Raw genomic sequence first — 20,245 nt, 5'->3', positions numbered from 1 at the left:
ACTTCCAGGATGCTACCCAATGGACACATTTGAATACCTGCACAAAGGTGTAGATTATTTCTAATAGCAGGAAACAAACGAATCTGATTAAATATGCAATAGCAATAGAAATGTTTATAAAGTATAGCGTATGGATTTACACAATTGGAAACTTTTATGTTTTCATTAATATTAAGATAGACCTATTTGTATTTGCATGGAAAGATTTTAAGATATGTCATTAAATGAAAAAATTGTGTCATTTATTTCTTAGATGTTTCATTTTTATATTACATTATTACTGCATTTGTCTTATATTTTAATTATATTTTAAGTATGTAAATATATAGAACAAGTATCTTTTGTTTTGTTTTTGCAATACTGGGGATTTAACCAGGGATGCTCTACCACTGAGCTACAAGCTCATGCCATCAGGCCTGGTTGAATTTTAAATTCTTAAATCAAGCCTTTATTACTCTCTCTGTTAAATACAATCTTTTTAAAAAAATGTTCAATTATTTCAGACTGCCAAACTTTTTCAGGGTTGGTATTGTTTTCCAATTTATTAGATAGCTCTTCAGATTTTATGAAATCCTCAGTCCTTAGGGCCCAATGTTTTTGTGCTCTTTGAAGGATCAAGGCAAAAAGGGGAATTTTGAATTGTGCTAGTAATGACCTCTTTCCAAGTTGGAATAGGTTCATTAATCAATGCTTCTTTGTTATCATGGTTCAATCAATCCTCCTTTGTTATCATTGTTCAATAAGGGATGAATTCACCTAGCTAAGTTAGCATCTGATCTACTATATTATAAGAAAAAGAAAACTTGTTCTTGAAATTAGAATACATTTTCCTGTCCTTGTTAATTTGGCCTGGTTTCTTCTTAGTGAACCCACAGTAGGTGCAACATGCATTGCTTTCCTTGCTAAATGCTCACAACTCATCTACCTCCCAACACCCACCTTTTTTTTCATATCTCTTCCAGTTCTGCAAAATACTATAAAATTATTAAAATACATAAAATGATTTTAATGTAAAAGACAAAAATAGTTAAATCTGAGCAAGGAGGAAAATGATAGAAAAATAATAACAATAGTAATAACGAGAACAATCAAATCAGTATACAGATATGCAGGCATACACTCCTATGTGTATGCCTGGAGTGGGCTCAACTGGTTAGACACATCACAAGTGATGTGGCATGGTGCTCAGAAGATAAAAGCAAATGCATTTTGTTGTTGCTGCTGCTGTTGTTTTTGTGTTTTAAATAGGAAGCAGAGTTTATCCTGATGCCAATCCTGAAAGAGCCATTACTTCCATGAACTCACCTGCTGCTCCTCACTAAATCAAGGGGATAACACCAAATCCTGATTGCTTAGGACAGTTTTAGAAGAACCAAAGCGATGCATCTGCAGGAGCACATGTCCCACAGCCTGTGCCATCCAGGACCCAGAGTATCCAGTAATACTGTGCTTTCTACAATTCTCTGTTAATGTCATTGCTTGCAACCACCTTGCTTTATTAATTTGGAATAGCTGAGACCTCCAAGGAGAATCTAGAGTTCAGATACTTTGTGCTGGCATTTAAAAGCATATACATGTGGATTAGTTTCCTGTAGAAAGTTAAGAAACTTACTTAAATACATATCTACCATCTATTTAACAAAGGCCCATTGGTTATAAGGCAGAGAAATATCATTTCTAGAGACCATGGCAATAGTTCACTGGATGAACTTGTGAATGATTGTCTTTTAATCAGATACTCATATAGACATGTCTACAATTAGAACATATTAGGAAGAACTAATATTTATTTAAGCCAGATGCAATTCTTTTTTGGTACTTGGTGAATCTAAGTAATAAATCTTACTATAAAAAAAAAGAAAATGAAAGAATGCCATTCCTATTTCAATCCTTTCTGTTTTTCTCTACACAGCAAAATCTGGAAGAGTTTCCTGAAATTTCTAGATAGAGAGATACTAGCAGGATATTCTAATATTTGTCTTATAACTCTCAAGACATGATAAATATTGTCCAAATAAATCTCTCACACAGTATAGAGTTTTCCTCAATCTAACAAGTGCTTAAAAAATGTCACTTGATTATTTGCCCAAATGGCTTAGTTCATATTTTGAAAATAAACAAAGTCCAGACAGTCCACTACCAAGTAGTGGTGGTGAGCCAGTTCTACCACAACCAGATCTGCACTGGCCTCAGTAGGAGATACCCATGTTCACTCAGCCCACATCTGGTTCACTTGCAGCTGTCATGGGTCTTTGTTGGGCAGATAGACAGCTTCCCACCTCCTTCTCTGTTTTTCTGTTTTTCTGCCTGGGGACTTTGGCACAGTGGAAGTGCTAAGTGTTTAATGTCCTTGATGGGCAACTCACAACCAATAAGCCTGTGAACAGCTACCCCACCTTGTCCCTCCTGCCAAGGTTGCTGTATATTCTACATGTTTTTTTTTTTTTTTTTTAGAAGATCTCCATGAATCTGAGCCTATTGTCCAGCACAATAACATGCTCATTAACATGCGACCTTTGTCAAAGCCTTGTTTCAGGGTCTCCTTTTCAAAAAACATAAACTGAGATATTCCCCATTGCTACTGAAATTTCAGTGAACTTGATAATGAATTAGCAGCTCCCAGAAAGTCCTGTCTGTGGCTCAGGCAAAGTGACAGTGGAATAGAAGGAGGCTGGTGTCGTGGAAAAAAAACATGGAAACAAGAACCAGAAAACCTAATCTATGAGCTCTGGTCAAGTCTTCTCATTCCTGACGTAGGTCTCATTTGACTGCTTTTTTCATGAACACATCGTGCACTTGACCTCTGAAACTGAGCTCTCGACTTTCTTCCAATAACATAAGCTATACATTCTCAAGTGTTCTGTGTCTGACCCACCTCATTTTCCTACCTCTATGTGTTGCAGAAATCTAAGTTCAATTCCCAGACTCTTCTTGGCTACCTAAATTCACTCCCTCTGGGATTTCATCTAGTCATTTGTTTTAGGTACCATAGATATATAATGACTCCAAAATTTTTGCTTCTTCAATCAGGTCTTCTCCCAGGAACTCTAGAACCCTTATGTCTAAGTGCTATTAAATTCTATTTAATTGTCTAGTTGGCACCAATTTAATATAACCAGAACTGGATCCTTGATTTCCACTTGCCCAGCCTTCTCTGAGAGCACGATTGTTCATTTTCCTAAAAACCCTAGTAACTCTTAATTCCTTACTGTCTCACACCCAATACTCAACCCATCATCAAATCCATATTTCTACTTCAAAATAAATCTTTAATCTAGGCAATCTTTAATTCTCTGTGGCTAATCTGGGCCTGAACACCATACCTCTTCACTGTGTTATTTCAATAACATTCTGGCTGAAATCTCTGCTTCTTCTTCTGACCCCTTAGAGTTTATTCTGAATGACCTTTTAAAAACATTAAGTTAGACCAAGTGACTGATTTGCCATGGTGTATCAACTCAGTATAAAATTCACCAGGCATTTTGTAATCCCAGCTACTCAGGAGCTGAGGTAAGAACATGACAAGTTAAAAGCCAGCCTGGACAATTTAGCAAGTGCCTGTCTTAAAATATAAAAATAAAAAGGGCTGGCAATGTAGATCAGTGAAAGAATGCCCCTGAGTTCAGTCTCCAGTGCTGCAAAATACAAAACAAACAAATCAGAACAAAGAAATAACAATAAAAATTCAATGTATTCTGTATTATTTGGGGCTGTAGTCTGATGTGACCATATCTCCTCTACTCTTCGGATTGTATCTCCTACCATTATAGAAACAACCTAGGTGCCCATCAACTGACAAATGGATAAAGAAACTGTGGTATAAATATGCAATGGAGTTTTACTCAGCCATAAAGAAGAATAAAATTATGTCATTTGCTGGTAAATAGATGGAATGGGAGAACATCACGCTAAGTGAAATAAACCAGAATGAGAAAGTCAAGGGTTCAATGTTTTTCTCTCATATGCAGAAGCTAGGGAGAGAAATAGGAACCCGAAAACAGAAGGGGAACCAATAGAGCAGAGGAAGGAGATACAGAGGGAGGGAGGAGGGGAGAATGAGTGTATTTCTAAAAAAATATTTATTTTTCAGTTGTAGTTGGACACAATGCCTTTATTTTACTTATTTTTATGTGGTGCTGAGGATCGAACCCAGTGCCTCACACATGCAAGGTAAGTACCTTCCCACTGAGCTACAACCCCAGCCCAGGACCTTCTTTCTTCACCAAGATCTCTACTCAATTATTAATTTGCAGAGATGTTTCCCCTACCAACCCATCATACCTGCCTCACACACAAATGCACACACATGTGCAAATACACACATACTTACACTGTGCATCCCTGTTAGCACCATCTGACATTACACATTTCTTTATCTAGATATTTCTTCCCAACTAGACTATGAATTCTTTGAGATCAGGGACTTCGATTTATTATGTTCAGCATTCACCACAGTTTCTGGTAAAAATCAGGTGCTCAACATGTATATTGTGGATGATGTAATAAAACAGATGTAAATCAAGGGAGATTGGCCTACAGGATCTCTCATCTCCCTTTCACTCAAGTACTTCATGATCTTAGTTGACAACAAAAGATGTGCTATAACTTGTTTAATCAGACAAAAGTTTTTTTTTTTTTTTTAGTTGTTAGTGGATCTTTTATTTTATTTATTTATATATGGTGCTGAGGATCAAACCCAGGGCCTCACACATGCCAGGCTAGCACTCTACCACTGAGCCACAACTCCAGCCAACAACGCTTATTTTTAATATTATTCTTTATCTTCCAAAGTTGCCTATTAACTCACACTTCTCCTCTTATTAGGGGATATTTATTAGATTAATTAACTTAAATTGATTTTATAAATTTACCCGTGTGTTTGACATTTGTCTACCTTCTTTCTTTTTTTTCTTTCTATCTTAATTTTCTATGAGCATTACAAATTTCTCCAGGTACCTTGTATTCCTGATAGGAATAGAAAAGAATCAAAATTCCCCTTCTGGTCAGAAATAACATATTTTTCCCAAACAGTTCCATCCACCCACTTGCTACTTTAAAAACAATTAAGAGAAAAAGAGGAAAGAACAGTGATTTCAATTTTATATCTACACAATTAGCCCAAGAAGTGGAATCTCATTTTTTCCTTCTTCTCTATCCAAACCGATATTTGCTCATTGCTTTATATTTTCTCCACCTATATTAATTGGTTATTACTTCATTTTTAATCCGAGATATTTTTTCTTTCTCTCTCTCTTCTTTTTTTTTGGGGGGGGGGATCCAAAATCAGAGCTTCATGCCTGCTAGATAAGCATTCTATCACCAAAGTATACCCCTCCTCCCTCTAATCTGAGAAATTATTTAGGCAATTATAAATATTTACTTAAAGTTTATAGACACATAGGTGTTTACTTCCTTTAATTCTTTTCTTAAAGCTGGAATGAAGTTTTTTTTGTTGTTGTTGTTGTTTGTTTTTCTTTTTCTTTTCACATTTACCAAAACAATGGAGACTGACATTTCTTTGAAGTCTGCCAGGATGAAGACTGATTCCAGCTCTTCTCAAATCCCTCTTCAATCTCAAGTACAATTGGTGTTTGATTGCTCAACTTCATTTTTTAGCACATTCCTTTTCCCTAGCATGATTTTGACCTAGTCATTCATTTTGTAAATCCTCTTCTTCTCTCCCCCCTGTTTTGGTAGTTCAGAAGTGCTTTGTAATTATTTACTGAACAGAACTGAGATTTTTATCAATCCTTTTCACTTTCCAATATCCTATTATTAGTTGCACATTTAAAATGCAAAAGAAAAGCTAAAATTAAGTACATATTAAACATGAAGTAACTCTGGATAATGACAAAGCATGTGTGGACTATTCCATGGAAACAGAGGGTGCCTCTCTCTGGAGGGCAGAGGTGAATCTCCATTCCTCAAGCAATTTTGGTGTCAATAGCCACCTGTGGAGCCTTTAGGAAGGTATGTAGTATTGTTGTGTGTAGGTTAGCAACTGGATGGAAACCCAAAGAGTAAGTGGAAAAAAGAACAATAACCAGAGACAAAAAAGAAAGATTAGATTCATTCACTGATTTGTAAATACTTATTAAGTACTGCTTCTGTGCCAGACCAATAGGGATGCAATGTTGGGCAAGTCCCGACAGTATCGTTGGCTTTCCGGAGATTGGAGTCTAGTAGGGTAGAGAGAAAGAGGTTGGGGGAGTGGAAAGAGAAATGACTCCACAGAAACATTGTTAAATTGCCGCTGTGATGCATGTGAAGGTCAGGGTCATCATGGAGGTTCAGGTCCTTTTATCTAAGAGCAACAGAATAAGGCATAATGATGCCTGAGAAGCACCAGAGCTATGTCTGAGTTTGTAGGCATCTGGAAGGAAGGACACTTTGTTGCAATTCCCACAAAGTTAGGCTAGCAGGGGGCCCTGAAGGAAATGTTCATAAGAATTTATAATGGTCAGAGGGGCCAGGTTGGTTTCTAAAACAAGAAAAACAGACAAATGAAGCCAGGCACATCTGCAACCCCAGAGGCTCAAGAGGCCGAGAGAGATGGATCCTGAGTTCAAAGCCAGCCTTAACAAAAGCTTGGCGCTAAGCAACTCAGTGAGACCCTGTCTCTAAATACAAAATAGGGCTGGGGATTTGGCTCAGTGGTTGAGTGGAAGAAAGTGGAGTGCCCCTGAGTTAAATCCCTGGTGACAAAAAAAAAAAAAAAAAAGAACGGAGTACTCCGGAGGACTAAGTGCTGGTTCTGTAGTGTGGAGTGTCAAAAGTATTACACACAACATAGAAGGCTATTGCAATGATGGGCAAGAGATGTTAATAGTGCTGTCTTTGGGCGTGGCCGTATCCCATAGAAACATTTCACAACAACATTTAAAAGGGTGAAGGACACATTGTTGATTGGAAACTTCATAGAAGGAAAGACTAGTGTTGAAGAATAGAATTCAGAACCCGTTGGGTAAAAGGCATGGTTTTCTGCCTTAGTAAACAGCAACACAATTACAATTGATTTTGTTCTTAATAATGAAAACACTTAGTGAAGATGAATTGTATTAATTTTTTTATGTGAAGAATCTAGGGTAATGAATTGACTATGCTGGTCTTACATGTGCCCTGAACTTAATTTGTTGGCATCAGACTTATTTCTTGTTCTTTACCTTGTTTGCATAAATGTGAACTGCTATATGAACTACTCAATGCAACGTAGCTGGAAAATTAATAATCTTATTACTTTAGCAATCTTATTGTTGAAGTTAGTGGTTTCCAAACTCTTAATTATTTTCTTAGGATAAATTCCTGGAGAGATAATTTCTGAGTTATACATATTTCTAAGGCTTTTGACATACATTGCCAACTTCTCTAGAAAGTTTAATATCAGATGAGTTTAATATCAGATGAGGGACTGGGATTGTGGCTCAGTGGAGAGCATTTGCCAGGCATGTTTGAGGCACTGGGTTAGATCCTTAGCACCACATATAAATAAATGAATAAAATAAAGGTCCATTAATGTATAAAAAATATTTAAAAAATATATATCTATCAGGTGAATATAGTGACTCATGCCTATTATCCCTGTGAAGATGAAGCAGGGATCTGGCAAGTTCAAGACTAGCCTGGAAAACTTAGTGAGAACCTGTCTTGAAATAAAAAATAAAAAAGGATGGGGGATGTGGTAGAGCATTCCTGGTTTCAATCCTTAGTACCATTAAAAACAAACAAACAAACAAAAACGTTTTACTATTTACAACCCTCATTACTTGTATTAGAATATTTGTTTGTTTATACCAACACTGGATGCTCTAAGAAATTAAGTTTTGCTAATCTTACAGATAAAACTGAATCTTCTTATTTTTATTTTTACTCTTGTGTTACAATATGCACCCCCTCACACCATTAGCTATTTGTATTTCTTTACTAAAATTTCTATTGAGGTACATATCTTTTACTTACTTTCAAGGATTTTTTTTTAACAGTAAATTTTCATTACCTTTTAAAATAAAACTTAAGAGTCCTTTTAAATAAGACTTTTATCATTTTAGTATGTAATTACTGTTTTGTTCATTTTTGACTTAAGGAGGAATTTTTTTTAATTCTAAATATTTAGAAAATAATTACCAAAGAAAATTAAAATCAGGTTGCAATTTTGTAACTTTAACTGTGAGTGAAATGTGCGTGCTTTGGTTATTAATTTATTCTCTGATCTATGCTATTGCATATTTAAGGGTATCAAGTTTAGAATTTGAATTTTATAGGTAATTAATAATTACATCTGGAATAATGACCTAGAATCCAGTGGTGTGCTGGTAAATGTTTAACAATTGGCTCTCCTTATAGAATTTACTGTTTTCTGTGGTCAAAATGCTCCCTTGATGGCTGATTTCAAGCTACAAATGTGAAGTCGCATTGTGGACTCTTGAAAACTGGTACTGAAACCATGCAGGATTCTAAAATGTCATCTGAGTGGTCAGACTAGTTAAGTTCAGTTGCACATAGCATTATTGTCAAAAATATTTCAAATTTTTCAAATCTTGCATGTATGAAAAATATTGGATAAGAAAATCCCATTTTTCAAACTAGTCAGCCAGATGAAATTTACTAGTAATTTCCCCACTTAAATCAACATATCATGAGAAATTCTAGGAGTCCTTGGATAAAGGAAATAATGAAATATTTTAATTCAAAGTTATTTTCTAAGATCCCAAATAAGACCTGTGTAGAGGGGAAAAAATCATAAGAATTTGGGTTAATTCATCTAGAAGAGGTTAAGAGCTGCATTGATAATTATCTTCAAATATCTGAGTGGTGATAGTTAAACCAAACCAAACTACCACCATCACTAACACACACACACACACACACACACACATTTCCACAGTTATGAACAAAAACAAACAGATGACACTAGAAAAGGATTTAGCTTGAATTGAATAATAACTTGCCTGGTCACCAAGATTATAAAGAATGAAGTTAGAATACAGAAGTATTCTCCTTCTTCTACATATCTGTGTATGCATTGAAACAACAGAATGCTGTCCCTTTGACATTGTTCTGGTGTGATTTTGTCCTAGATCTCATATACTGAACACCTAGTTTTGTTTTTCTTTACAGAGAAGGGGCATCCGCAGAGTGCAAGCATTTGAACACATGGAGCAACATGGAACTCCTGAAATCCTGGTTTACAGTGACACTGAACATATGCAGACTGCCCTTGGGAGGGGGAAAGAGTGACTCAGGGAGGAGAGCTCAGGGTGGGGGGATGGTGCCTGGAAAATTCCCTTGGTTGCTTTAAAAGATCAGCTTAACTCTGGCTCAAGATTCACATTTCCCACTTGTGTCTTGTCTTCAAAAATAAAAAAGAGGAAACCACCAAGGAGCACATGTGGTGTTGTAAATCATTCTGACCATTGTTAGGAAAATGAGTGAGGGTTCTCAACACCCTCAGAGGGTCCTGACGGGCTCTTTTCACTCACCTTGAGAAGAACCACACAAGTGAGGACACAAAGGGAATTATTTTTCTTTTCCTTCTCCAGTCATCAGCAGTCTTCTCTCCTGGCATCTCTTCTGGGCCCAGTTGCTGGGTTACAGGGAAATATAATCAAAACAAACACTAAAAGGTACTCTTTTGGCTCTTAACGTTCTGGAAAGGTCTTCTGCCTTCCAGCCTCTAAGCTCGCTAGTGACTCTCATTAGTTGTCCTTTTCTTCCTGCAGGACAACTTCTGATTATAAACTTCTTGTAGAGCAGAAGTAGCCCTTAATGAGATCAGGAGACCTTTAGACCTTTTCCCCAACTTCCTGCTGAACAACGGGGCATTTAATGTATTTCCAGACGCTGTTTTTCAGTAGAATTTACCACTCTGCCCCATCCTCTGATTACCTGTGGGTTGCAGTGTGGCCCTTTCACGGTAGTGTTAACTCTTTGCTCCCCACTTTTTCCACTTAACCAAGGACAGATTTGCCAAGGAAACACATGGTATTTTCCACTCGGGACTGTGGTGCCAGATTCGGGGATGGACTTCCTGCTCCTCAGCACTTGTGATGTGATATACTATATTTGAACTTGGACAGGAAAGCTACAGGCATGTTTAGAAGTTTGGGAAATAAGATCTATGGCAAAAGTCAATCCATTAGCCACTTTGTCCAGAGTATTTTATTAAGGTCCACGGGGTGCCAAGCCCTTTAATACAATGGGGGCTTGCAGCCTGCTCTGCAGAAGTTAAAGGCATCAGGGCTATTCTTCCTGGAGAAGAGTGAGAGGAAGAAATCCTTTAATATTCAAAGAGGTTTTATTCAGAGGGTGACAAACTGTATTCCAACTCTGCTAAGGCAAGAACATGAGGAAATTGACATTTGTTTATTTCTAAGGAAGAAATTCCAAACAGTGCAAATGGTGGAAAACCTTGATGGATTCCCTAGAAAGTGGCCACATACCTTTTCTGAAAGGTTGGACCCAAAGGCTCACCTTTTATCTACCTGAAATGGTCTGGTTGTGTGTGTGATTGTGAGCATGTGCTTATCTAAAGACAGGAGCTGGTTTGACTTCTGATACAGGGAACTTCTAACCATAACTGATCTTTTAAAAGCAAATAGTCACTATATTTCTGGAAAGGTCAGGGGTGTTTTTGCTCGGGTGTTTTGCAAAATTTGAGCCAGAGAAGACAAGGTTTCTTTTCCAAGATTACCTGAAATATGAGTGTTAGAAGCAGACACACATATTTTCAAGAATATATTGTCTTTTAATAAAAGTTTGGAGTCAGGCTGGGGATGTGGCTCTCTGGTAGAGTGCTTGCCTGGGAAGCCTGAGGCCCTGGGCTCAATACACTATCCAAAAAAAAAAAAAAAGTAAAACTGATTTATACCCTCATGATTTCCCCAAATTACATTTTCCCATGATGGCTTATGCTGTTTTTGTTTTTGTTTATTCTCTTTCATGATCATAGCCACTGTTCATTGAACTTCTGCTATGTCAGATATCACACTCAGAGTTTTATACACATTTTAATCTCTTTTAATCCTGACATCTCTGATGTAAGGTAGGTATTGTTTTTATTTTCCCAGTGATGAAATTTTGACTCAGACAAATTTTGCTAAAACTTGTCCAGTTGTAGTTACCAAACTAGTAGGGAGTGGAGCCAGAATTAAAATCCTGGTTTCTGAATCCGAGTCTTTAGTCTTTTTTCTCCACCGTACTAGTCTGCAGGCGAGTCCTGACTCAATTATGTTATGCTAAAAGGATTAAACAATTGTTAATAAAAATATAATTCATGCATACTAACCTTACTGAATTGCTGAAACATGTGATTTATGTCAATTAACGCCCTTAAAAATGTTTGAAACCCTTTTCTGAGTAAGAAATACAAAATGGGGTTCAAAGCAAAAAGCCCCTTTAATTCCCTTACTATCCTCTTTCTAAAATGATTTTTCTGAGCGACCGTAAAGCAGCAAGATTGATTTCATTGCAGTTGTATTTCATAACATAACTAGCATCAAATTCTGGAAACCTTTTCCAATGACCTGGATTTTATGTTCGACAATTTAATTCTATTTTATAATCTGAGTAAGGCATGTCTTTTACTCCAGGCCTCTGGAACATTCCAAATTCATTTTGGAGCTGATTCTTCCACTTGAGCTGCCTCACCTGGAGTTTTCCCATTTCTTCTCATTGTCGAGTTTACAGGGGACACAGGTAGAAGGGGTACTGACAAAAAGTGCTGGAGCCTCATGTGATTCCAGACAATCCTCTAACACCTTTGGAGACCAGGCTTTTCATCTGCAAACTGGAGATCATGACCCTGATAGCTTTCAGCTGTAAGGTTTCCTATAAGGAGTTAACTGAAAAAGTAAACACAAAACCTTGGTTAAATGTATGCTAGGTGTTGCTGTTTGTAGTTGTTGTGTGAAAGGGGTTGCATCCTGGTTTGACCTGAATCCTGAAATTTATAATAGTGAATTGATTTATTATTTGATTCAACTGACCTTCATATTCTGCTTTTTTCCATAAGCAACTGGAAACTTTCAAATACATTTGTGTCTGTGCTTTGAATTTTCTCTCATCTGGACTACTACCAAAACATAACTTATAATTTTCTCCATACACTGGTTCTTCTTCCCAAATTTTCTGTCCCTATCAATGATTTAAAAAAAAAAAAACATTTTTTTTTTAGTTGTAGATGGACACAATATCTTTAATTATTGATTTATTTTTATGTGGTGCTGAGGATCAAACCCAGTGTCCCACCTCTGTGAGGCAGGTGCTCTACCACGGAGCCCCAGCCCAGCCCCCCTGTCGATGATGTTTGAATGCACTGTTTCAATCCCAGTTTCCCAAGTATCCCAATCTCCTGACCCCCCGCATTCCTCTCCTCCCCAGCTAGGCTCACATTCAGCTGATTGTGTCACAGATGTTTATTAGATCTATCCTCTACTCTCTGACCCCACTGTCTCTGTTCTAGGTAAGGCCTGGGTCATCTTTCATTGGGATTATTGAATTATTTTCTTCCAGGATAGATAGAAACACAAGTTCCATCCATAGCTACTACCTATGAATATGTGTCCAAGGGAAAGTTACACCAATGACATCTACCAATTTACTGTACTTTTCTGATAGATGAGGCTTTTGTTCCGAATTTCCATTTTAGGCTTTAAGTTGGGTGGCATGCCAGCTGAAAGGATTGCTCATGTCTGAACTAGATGCACATCTGCTTCAGGCTCCTTTCTCCTGGGCCAACCTGGCTTTCTGTTGGCCTTCTGGGGATAAGAGCAGAGGGTGAGCATAAAACTCAAGCCTGTCTGATCTCACTGGTTATATGGGAAGTGACATAAAAGACCAAGAAGCATTCCAAGCAGGAAAGGAAGGCCAAGGGAGCAAGAGCCTTAAACATTTCTCCATATGGAATCAAAGATGTCTCCCCTTAGACTTCTTGGCCCGAAATCTCCAGCTCCTGGGGGCCATGATTCAGCTCTAGGTTCCCGGTCTTAATCCACTGCTGGAGTGTGGTCTGTTGTTGGGAGAAGAATTGGGAAGAGGAAAGGGAAGGTTGGATTTTTCCCAAAGTAGCACCATAGTATAAGTCATGAAATCATTTTTGTGGATGGTGACCAGCATTAGAAGAGAGAAAGATGCATAATGTTATAAAGCAGAAAGGAACAGAACCCAACAGAACAGAAAGTATTAGAATTCAAAAGGTAAGGTTATTATTACCCCTTCATGAAATCTTCTTTTTAGCTATTTGTGGGGCTAATTGTGTCATGCATTTGTGTGTGTGTGTGTCTGTGTGTGTGTGAAAGCATGGGGTCACCATTTGAATTGTACTTATAGTCTACAAAGTTTGGAAGGTTCTTGTAAGTTGGAGTCTATAAATGACTTCTCTTTGCTTCTAGTTTTCCCTCTTTGATCCATCCTCTATTCTGCAAATTGTCAGATGGATTGTCCTCACACAGACCAGTGTGACCACAGTTGCCCTGGATCAGGAGCCGCACCGCTCACAGGACCCATCCATGAATAGGATGGGCCAGGCCATCAGCAGGGTGTTCCAACTGCTCTTCCGGTTTCACTGACACTGATTTTTCTCACTGGTCCACTCTGTCTCTTCCCAAAGTTCCTTTTACACTTTTTATCTTTACTCATATTGTTCTTTGGCCTAAAATGCCATTTTTCAATTCTTCACTTGTCTAAATCCAATTTATTTTAAAAATTATTTTAAAATAACTTGATGTTTTCTGATTAAAATTTTGAGCTATTATAGAGGTTACTAAGTATAAAATAAAATCATGCAATCCCATAATCCAGAAATAGTATTGTATCTTTAGATATATTTTCTAGTCTATGCTTCAAAGCACATATACATATAGACATGTATGTATATTTAGAACTCTTCTTTTGGCCTAGTGTATTATGAGAAATTTACAATGTAATTAAATATTCTTAAAACTATATGCATTGGAATATATATATATATATATGTATATATATATGTGTGTGTATATATATATATATATATATATATATATATCATCAGATATGAATTTACTTGGTAAAATTGTACTTTTTTTTTTTTTGGTCTTAGGAACGGAACTCAATGTGCTTTACCACTGACCACATCCACAACCTTCTTACTTTTTATTTTTTTTTTTAATTTTTAAAAAAATATTTATTTTTTAGTTATACACAATACCTTTATCTATCTATCTATCCATCTATTTATTTATTTATATGTGGTGCTGAGGATCGAACCCAGGGCCTCGAATGTGGTAGGTGAACATTCTACCGCTGACCCACAACCCCAGCCCCTTTACTTTTTATTTTAACACAAGGTCTTGTTAAGTTGCTCAGGGCCTCACCTAGTTGCTGAGGCTGGCTTGAACCTAGTCCTCTGAATCTGCTTTAGTCTCCCATATATTAACATTTTAAAAGAACTTGATTTACGTATATATCGTTTGATTTCTAATAAGAACTATAAGAAGTATCCTAATTTGTACTAATACTAGACATTAACATTTTTTAAAAGTCTGACATTTTGGTAGATGAAAATTCATTCAGCATGATTTTAATTTGCATTTTTTTAGTATCAGCAAGGTGAACCCTTTTTAAATGTTTATTTTAGTCATTTATATTGTGTTTTGAGGAAACTGTTTTTCTATGGCCTTTGTCCATTATTTTTAAATTACAAGTTTTTCCCCCTATTATAAATCCTGCTATTCTTCAAAGCTCAGTTTAAAATATATTCTCCATGGAACTTTCTTCTAGTATCTTAGTTTGAATCTTTGTTTTCCCATAACAGATTATTTGTACCTCTATGTAGAGATCAATTTACTCAGCCATATTTGTTGTATCTTCCTCATTTATTTTTATTTTTTATATGTTTATTTTGCTTATTTTTATGTGGTGCTGAGGATCGAGCCCAGTGCCTCACATGTGCAAGGCAAGTGCTCTACTGCTCAGCCACAGCCTCAGCCCCTCTTTCTCATTTATTATAACATATTTGAGAGTAGAAAGCTTTTCTCATTTGTTTCTGTATCTCCCTCCAGTAAAAGGCACAAATCAGGTATTTAGTATATTGTTGGTGGTTTTGCCAAGATAAGGGAAGAGGCTTCTCTTTTCAATGTGAAATTTGTTATTTTTTTCTGTATATGTTTAAAAAATTCTAACTGAGGCTGTACTCTTATATATTGCTGAAGCAGAGAATACATTCTTCTCTCCGGATGCCGGGGAGAGGGTGTGAGCAGTGCCTCTCAAGTCTGCTTGGCTGTGCTCCCTCGATCCCTTCAAAATCATTTCACCAGCATTAGAGGCTTTGCACTCTAATGGGTGTTGCTAACTAGCTCTTCTCTCCCTCTTTCCCTCAACACCACGGTGTTCTGCTTTGATACGCTTACAGGGCATTTGAGACCATTTAAATTACTCCTGTAAATTGGTCAGAGGTTGGAATCATAAAATGCAATTGCTGGATGGAAACTCAGAGATTATTTAATCCCAAACCTTTGACCCTCTACCAGTTTCAACTCCTGAGACTTCCCTTACTTGAGTTGACGTTGGCCTCCCAGAAAGAGTAACACTCAGGCCCAGATTCAAGATGTGATTCTCCCTTTCTACATTTCATTTGAGAGACCATCCCTCTGAGCACCTTCTCTGCAGAAGAGCAAAGGTTTGACTCTCAGTAAACCAGAGCCAGCAGCAATTCTCCCTCCAGACTCCCCCAGATTAATACCCTTGCCTGTCTCCTTGGTGGTGTTCTCTAGGAGAGGCATGACTACCACACACCTGAGTGTTGGTCTGCTTCTGATTGTTCTAGTTGCTCTCATACTTTTAACAGGTTCTCTGAAGGAATCAGTTACTGATTGAGCCTCGAATCTGCCACTCTGTCAGTAACTTTGCAATTTTATATTATTTCTTTCAATTGTTCTCATTTTGCATTTGAAGAATGTAGACTCTCAGCAGTTACCTATTAAGGCCACAGAGCTGGAAAAGTAGGAGAATGGCAACTTGTGCCAAGGTTTGCCTCCCTCAGTGCCGCCCCCATAGTACACCAGGTATCAATGCAAAGACGGTGATTGGGATGACTGCGACCACATGTTCATCCCTGAGGAGACTGCTTCCTCTTATAATGAAACCATTGAATCTTGGGGGTGGAAGGGAGAGGAGTTAAGATACATTTAGTCTGAAATTTAATTATAAGTGTTCAGAATAAACACTGAGTGAGTATTTAAAAGGATGACATGAAAGATTAGAAATCATAGTAGGTGATCAAGCATATTTATCAAACAAAAGAGAACCACACATATAGTTTAATCAAGAATATGTTTGATTTAATGAGAAAGTGTGACTTAGGACCCCAAATACCAGGCAGGAGACTTTACTACAGAGTACTGTTACATCCCCACATTTTAGCATCATTAAGAACTGGATTTAAATCCTAGTTTTGCCCTGAATACTTCATCTCTCTGCATCTAAGTTTAACCATCTACAAAGAGAGGTAACAATCCCTATCTCTTGAGCATTCAGTGAAATAAAAGATTCATTTATTCATTTCTTTAGCAAAAGCATTTTTGAATATTTATAATCGGCCTGACACTGGGGTGGTAGCCATAAACAGGACATGTACATGATTCCTCATCTTGGAGAACTGATCATCTCATGACTAAATATAAAGTATTTGTCATGGTGTCAGGCACATGCTAAGCAACAAGTGGCACATATTATTATTTTATTATTATTATCATTTTTATTATCAGTGTGCATTTCTACAACTGCTTGCAATTTTGACATATGTTATATTTGATAATAGGTGCAAGACCTAGTTAGCATTTTCCTGTATAGGCATTTCTAATTAAAGTATAGTGTCATAAGGTAACAAGCAATTATTGTTAACAAAGAAAGTACTGTATAATCAGAACCTGCTTCAGGAATGTACAGTTTCTCCTCTACTCCTTACTTGACTGCTGTTCTGTCTTTAGCCACATGAAACATTCAGAACAGTGTCTGGCACAATGAATAACTATTAGTTGAAAATGGAATGTGCGATGAATAAAGGTTGCACAGACTCTAAGCACAGTATCTGGCTGGTGCCTGCAGAGGACGATGCTATCTAGGTCTAACTTGTACAATGAGAGTCTCTATGTAATAAGAGCCCTGTGATTTTCTAAACCCAAGCATCTTAACTTGGGGAAAAATCCAAGGTGGGAGACTGTATGCGAGAAAGTTATTTTAATGTCACTAGATGACAATGAGAAAAGAAATAGTGAAAAGGCTGCATATGTAATAATCATCTTCAACATGAAGGATTCTTGTTCAAGGGAATTACATGCTGAAATAGTTATTCAGGTATTTTTCCATGTGCCCATACATTTCACAATGAGTACCTTTAAATGCAACAGTTTAAGTTAGTTTTTATAATAATTTATTATGTTTAAGACTCGTATGTTAGAATTTGATGCCATAGTCAATGGAAATAACTTCTACATGCACTGAGCACATATCCTTGAAAGTGTTTAGTAATGGAAAGAACATGTGGTTTGGAGCTTTGAAAGGGTTTCTGCCGTATCAGATTCACATTCATAAATACGAATTTGTTTATGTGGGTCAGATTCCATTTCAACAAATATCAGTTTGCAAAAGATGAAAAAGCCCCAGGTAATAATTTTACATTATAAGATCTGATCATTTAATATTATATTCATCTACTCATATAATGTTATAAGAAAGTAGCACAAAACCACACTTTAATTGAACTTAAGATCATGGAATTTGACCCACACCTTATGTAACTGTGGCATCATTTCTAGACCATCTGGAGAAATCTCCTGCTCTTAATAATCTTTTTCAAGAGCATTAGTGGTTATTTAGTTTCAATATTTTCACATTGTAATTCAAACTCATTACCATCAGGAAATTAATGTGATCAGTATGAACATATTTTTACCTTTAAAGACATAATCATAATAATTTTAATGGTAGGCCAAATAATGTTGGTAATGAACTCTGAAGGAAGTTATGGCTTTCTCTCCCTGCCCCCCACTGTTTCTTTCCCACAATACCCACTATCATTTGAGATAAGCATTGAACATTACAAGTATAACACTCACTCACTGAAATATTCAGGGAATTAATATCTGACCCATAAATTCCAACCTATATCAGTCACTGGTTTTTTCCCCCCTTTCCCTTCTAAAAGAAATATGCTTATATTCTCTATGTATTGAATGTAAATCAGAGAACCAATGCATCTGGGATGAACATTACCTTTCAAAATCTATCTGCACACAAATGCTCATGTATCTGGAGCTGTAATTGTATGTGTGTGTGCATGATGATCGCACACAGGGTGTAAAAACGTTGTTATGGCCAATGAGCACTTACGAAAATAGAAGTCAGCCGGTACTAGTTTAAGCCAGAAACGGTGTGGGTAGGTAATATAAAAGCTTTTTTCTATAGACTTCCTAAGTTGTCTGCAGCATCCCAATTCTGAGCTAAAACCTTCATTGCTATTCTAGTCATAGAATTCAAAGATGGAAAACACCTATTAGGTTACTTGGTTTATTCCCGTAGGGCCATCACTCTGATAGCATATTTTATTCCTCCTTCTACTTCTTCTTCTGCATTTGGTCCACCTTCTTTCTAAAATGTCTGTGCTGACAAGTTTTCAGCATTTTTCCTTAGGTAAGTATATTTACCAGGATTTCTTTACATTTCCTTCAACATTTAGATACATTTTGTAGTTTGCAAATACTTTTGTGTGCCCCTAATCAGATCTAGGCAAATAACTTTCCCCTTTCATAATATTCATCATCTGCTCATGGAAATAGCATCCAAAATAACGTGGGGGTGATAATAACAACTTTGATGTGTTCTTTTGCTTTCACACATATTTGTAGGTATGCGTGTACATCATTTGCTGATAATTTCTTTCTCCGATTGATCATCAGCAGAGGCAGAAGAAAAGACAAAGCAGATCATTTGAATTATATAAAACTCTGCATACTGAACTTGCCATAAACCAGGATTGCTCCCAATGTCATTATTAGAGCAAATAGCATATGGCAAAGATACCTTGACCCAGTTCAACTGAAGACATCTGGACTTAAAGAGCTGGAATCCCAATTGAATATGCTGAAATGAAGGGTGAGGAGCTTTAGATGTGTCATGGATCTTCGTAAGCACTTCACATATGTTAACACAATCCTTCAAACAGCTTTTTGGGGGTATGTTCTAAATAGCCCTCATTTTTTTCAGGATCACTTTTCCCCTGTAGTAAGAATGGTCAGGAATCCATAGTTTGGTCTGAGTCTGTGTCCAAAACCATTATACTGTCTATTGTGAGTGAGAGATTTGAGCAGGCTTGTGCTTTAGAGTCAGATGGACTCTGTTTTGAATATTGGTTTTGTTACACCTTTGTATAAGTTAGTTGTCCTCCCTTAGTGTCAGTCTCTTTGGGTAATAGGATGAGCAATATCTTCCTCTTACATTTCATGAGAATTAAATAAGAAAATGCACAACCAGCCCTTGGTATAATTTGTGGCATATGATTGACATCAAACAAAGGTTAGTTTTCTCCTCTTGAAGTTCTCCTTAGTGTCATAGAGGTTGGTCCTCTTACTTTCTACCCAGCTTTTCATCTACCACTCTGTAAGTAAATGATTTTCTAGATGATTGGCCTTTGTTCTCCACACAAAGGCATCTGTTTGTATATTTCAAAAGTACTAGAGGTTTTATGGTATGAAGGAACGTCCTTGTGGAATCAAATTGAGACAGTCTGTCAATTCCTTTATTTCACCATCATGGTCAGTTGGTAGAAACTATATGAAGATAGCCCCCAATCTAAAAAACAGATTTTGTTACAAAAGTTGTAGCATCTTGAAAACTTGGTGCATGATTTCTTCTAAACACTGTTAGAAATGATAGAGCACTAGTTTAGCTCACATAATCTTTTTGAGCTATAAAATATCTAAGCTATCATATACTAGTGGCCTACAGCAAAGACAGTAGGTGACTTGCTTGTCCTAGATAAATTCTTCTATTTAGCTAGCTTAACCTGTTTACTATAGCCCTGGAAAGGGGAGAACTGGGCACTACACGTTCTGTTGGTTTCTGGTAATTGAGAAATTTTAGAGCTTACAGATCCATCAACTGGTTGATGGTCAGTCACATGCTTTCCACAGAATTTGAAATGAGTCACAAAAAACTATGTTGAACACTGAAACATTACCTTCATGCAGAATTAGGGGCAGAGTCCCTGCTATGGCCA

This window comes from Marmota monax, unplaced genomic scaffold (assembly GCF_021218885.2).
Source record: "Marmota monax isolate L192 unplaced genomic scaffold, Marmota_monax_Labrador192_F-V1.1 WCK01_AAM20220418_F8-fsc00020, whole genome shotgun sequence".
NCBI classification, from domain to species: Eukaryota; Metazoa; Chordata; class Mammalia; order Rodentia; family Sciuridae; genus Marmota; species Marmota monax.
This window is presented reverse-complemented; position numbering follows the sequence as displayed.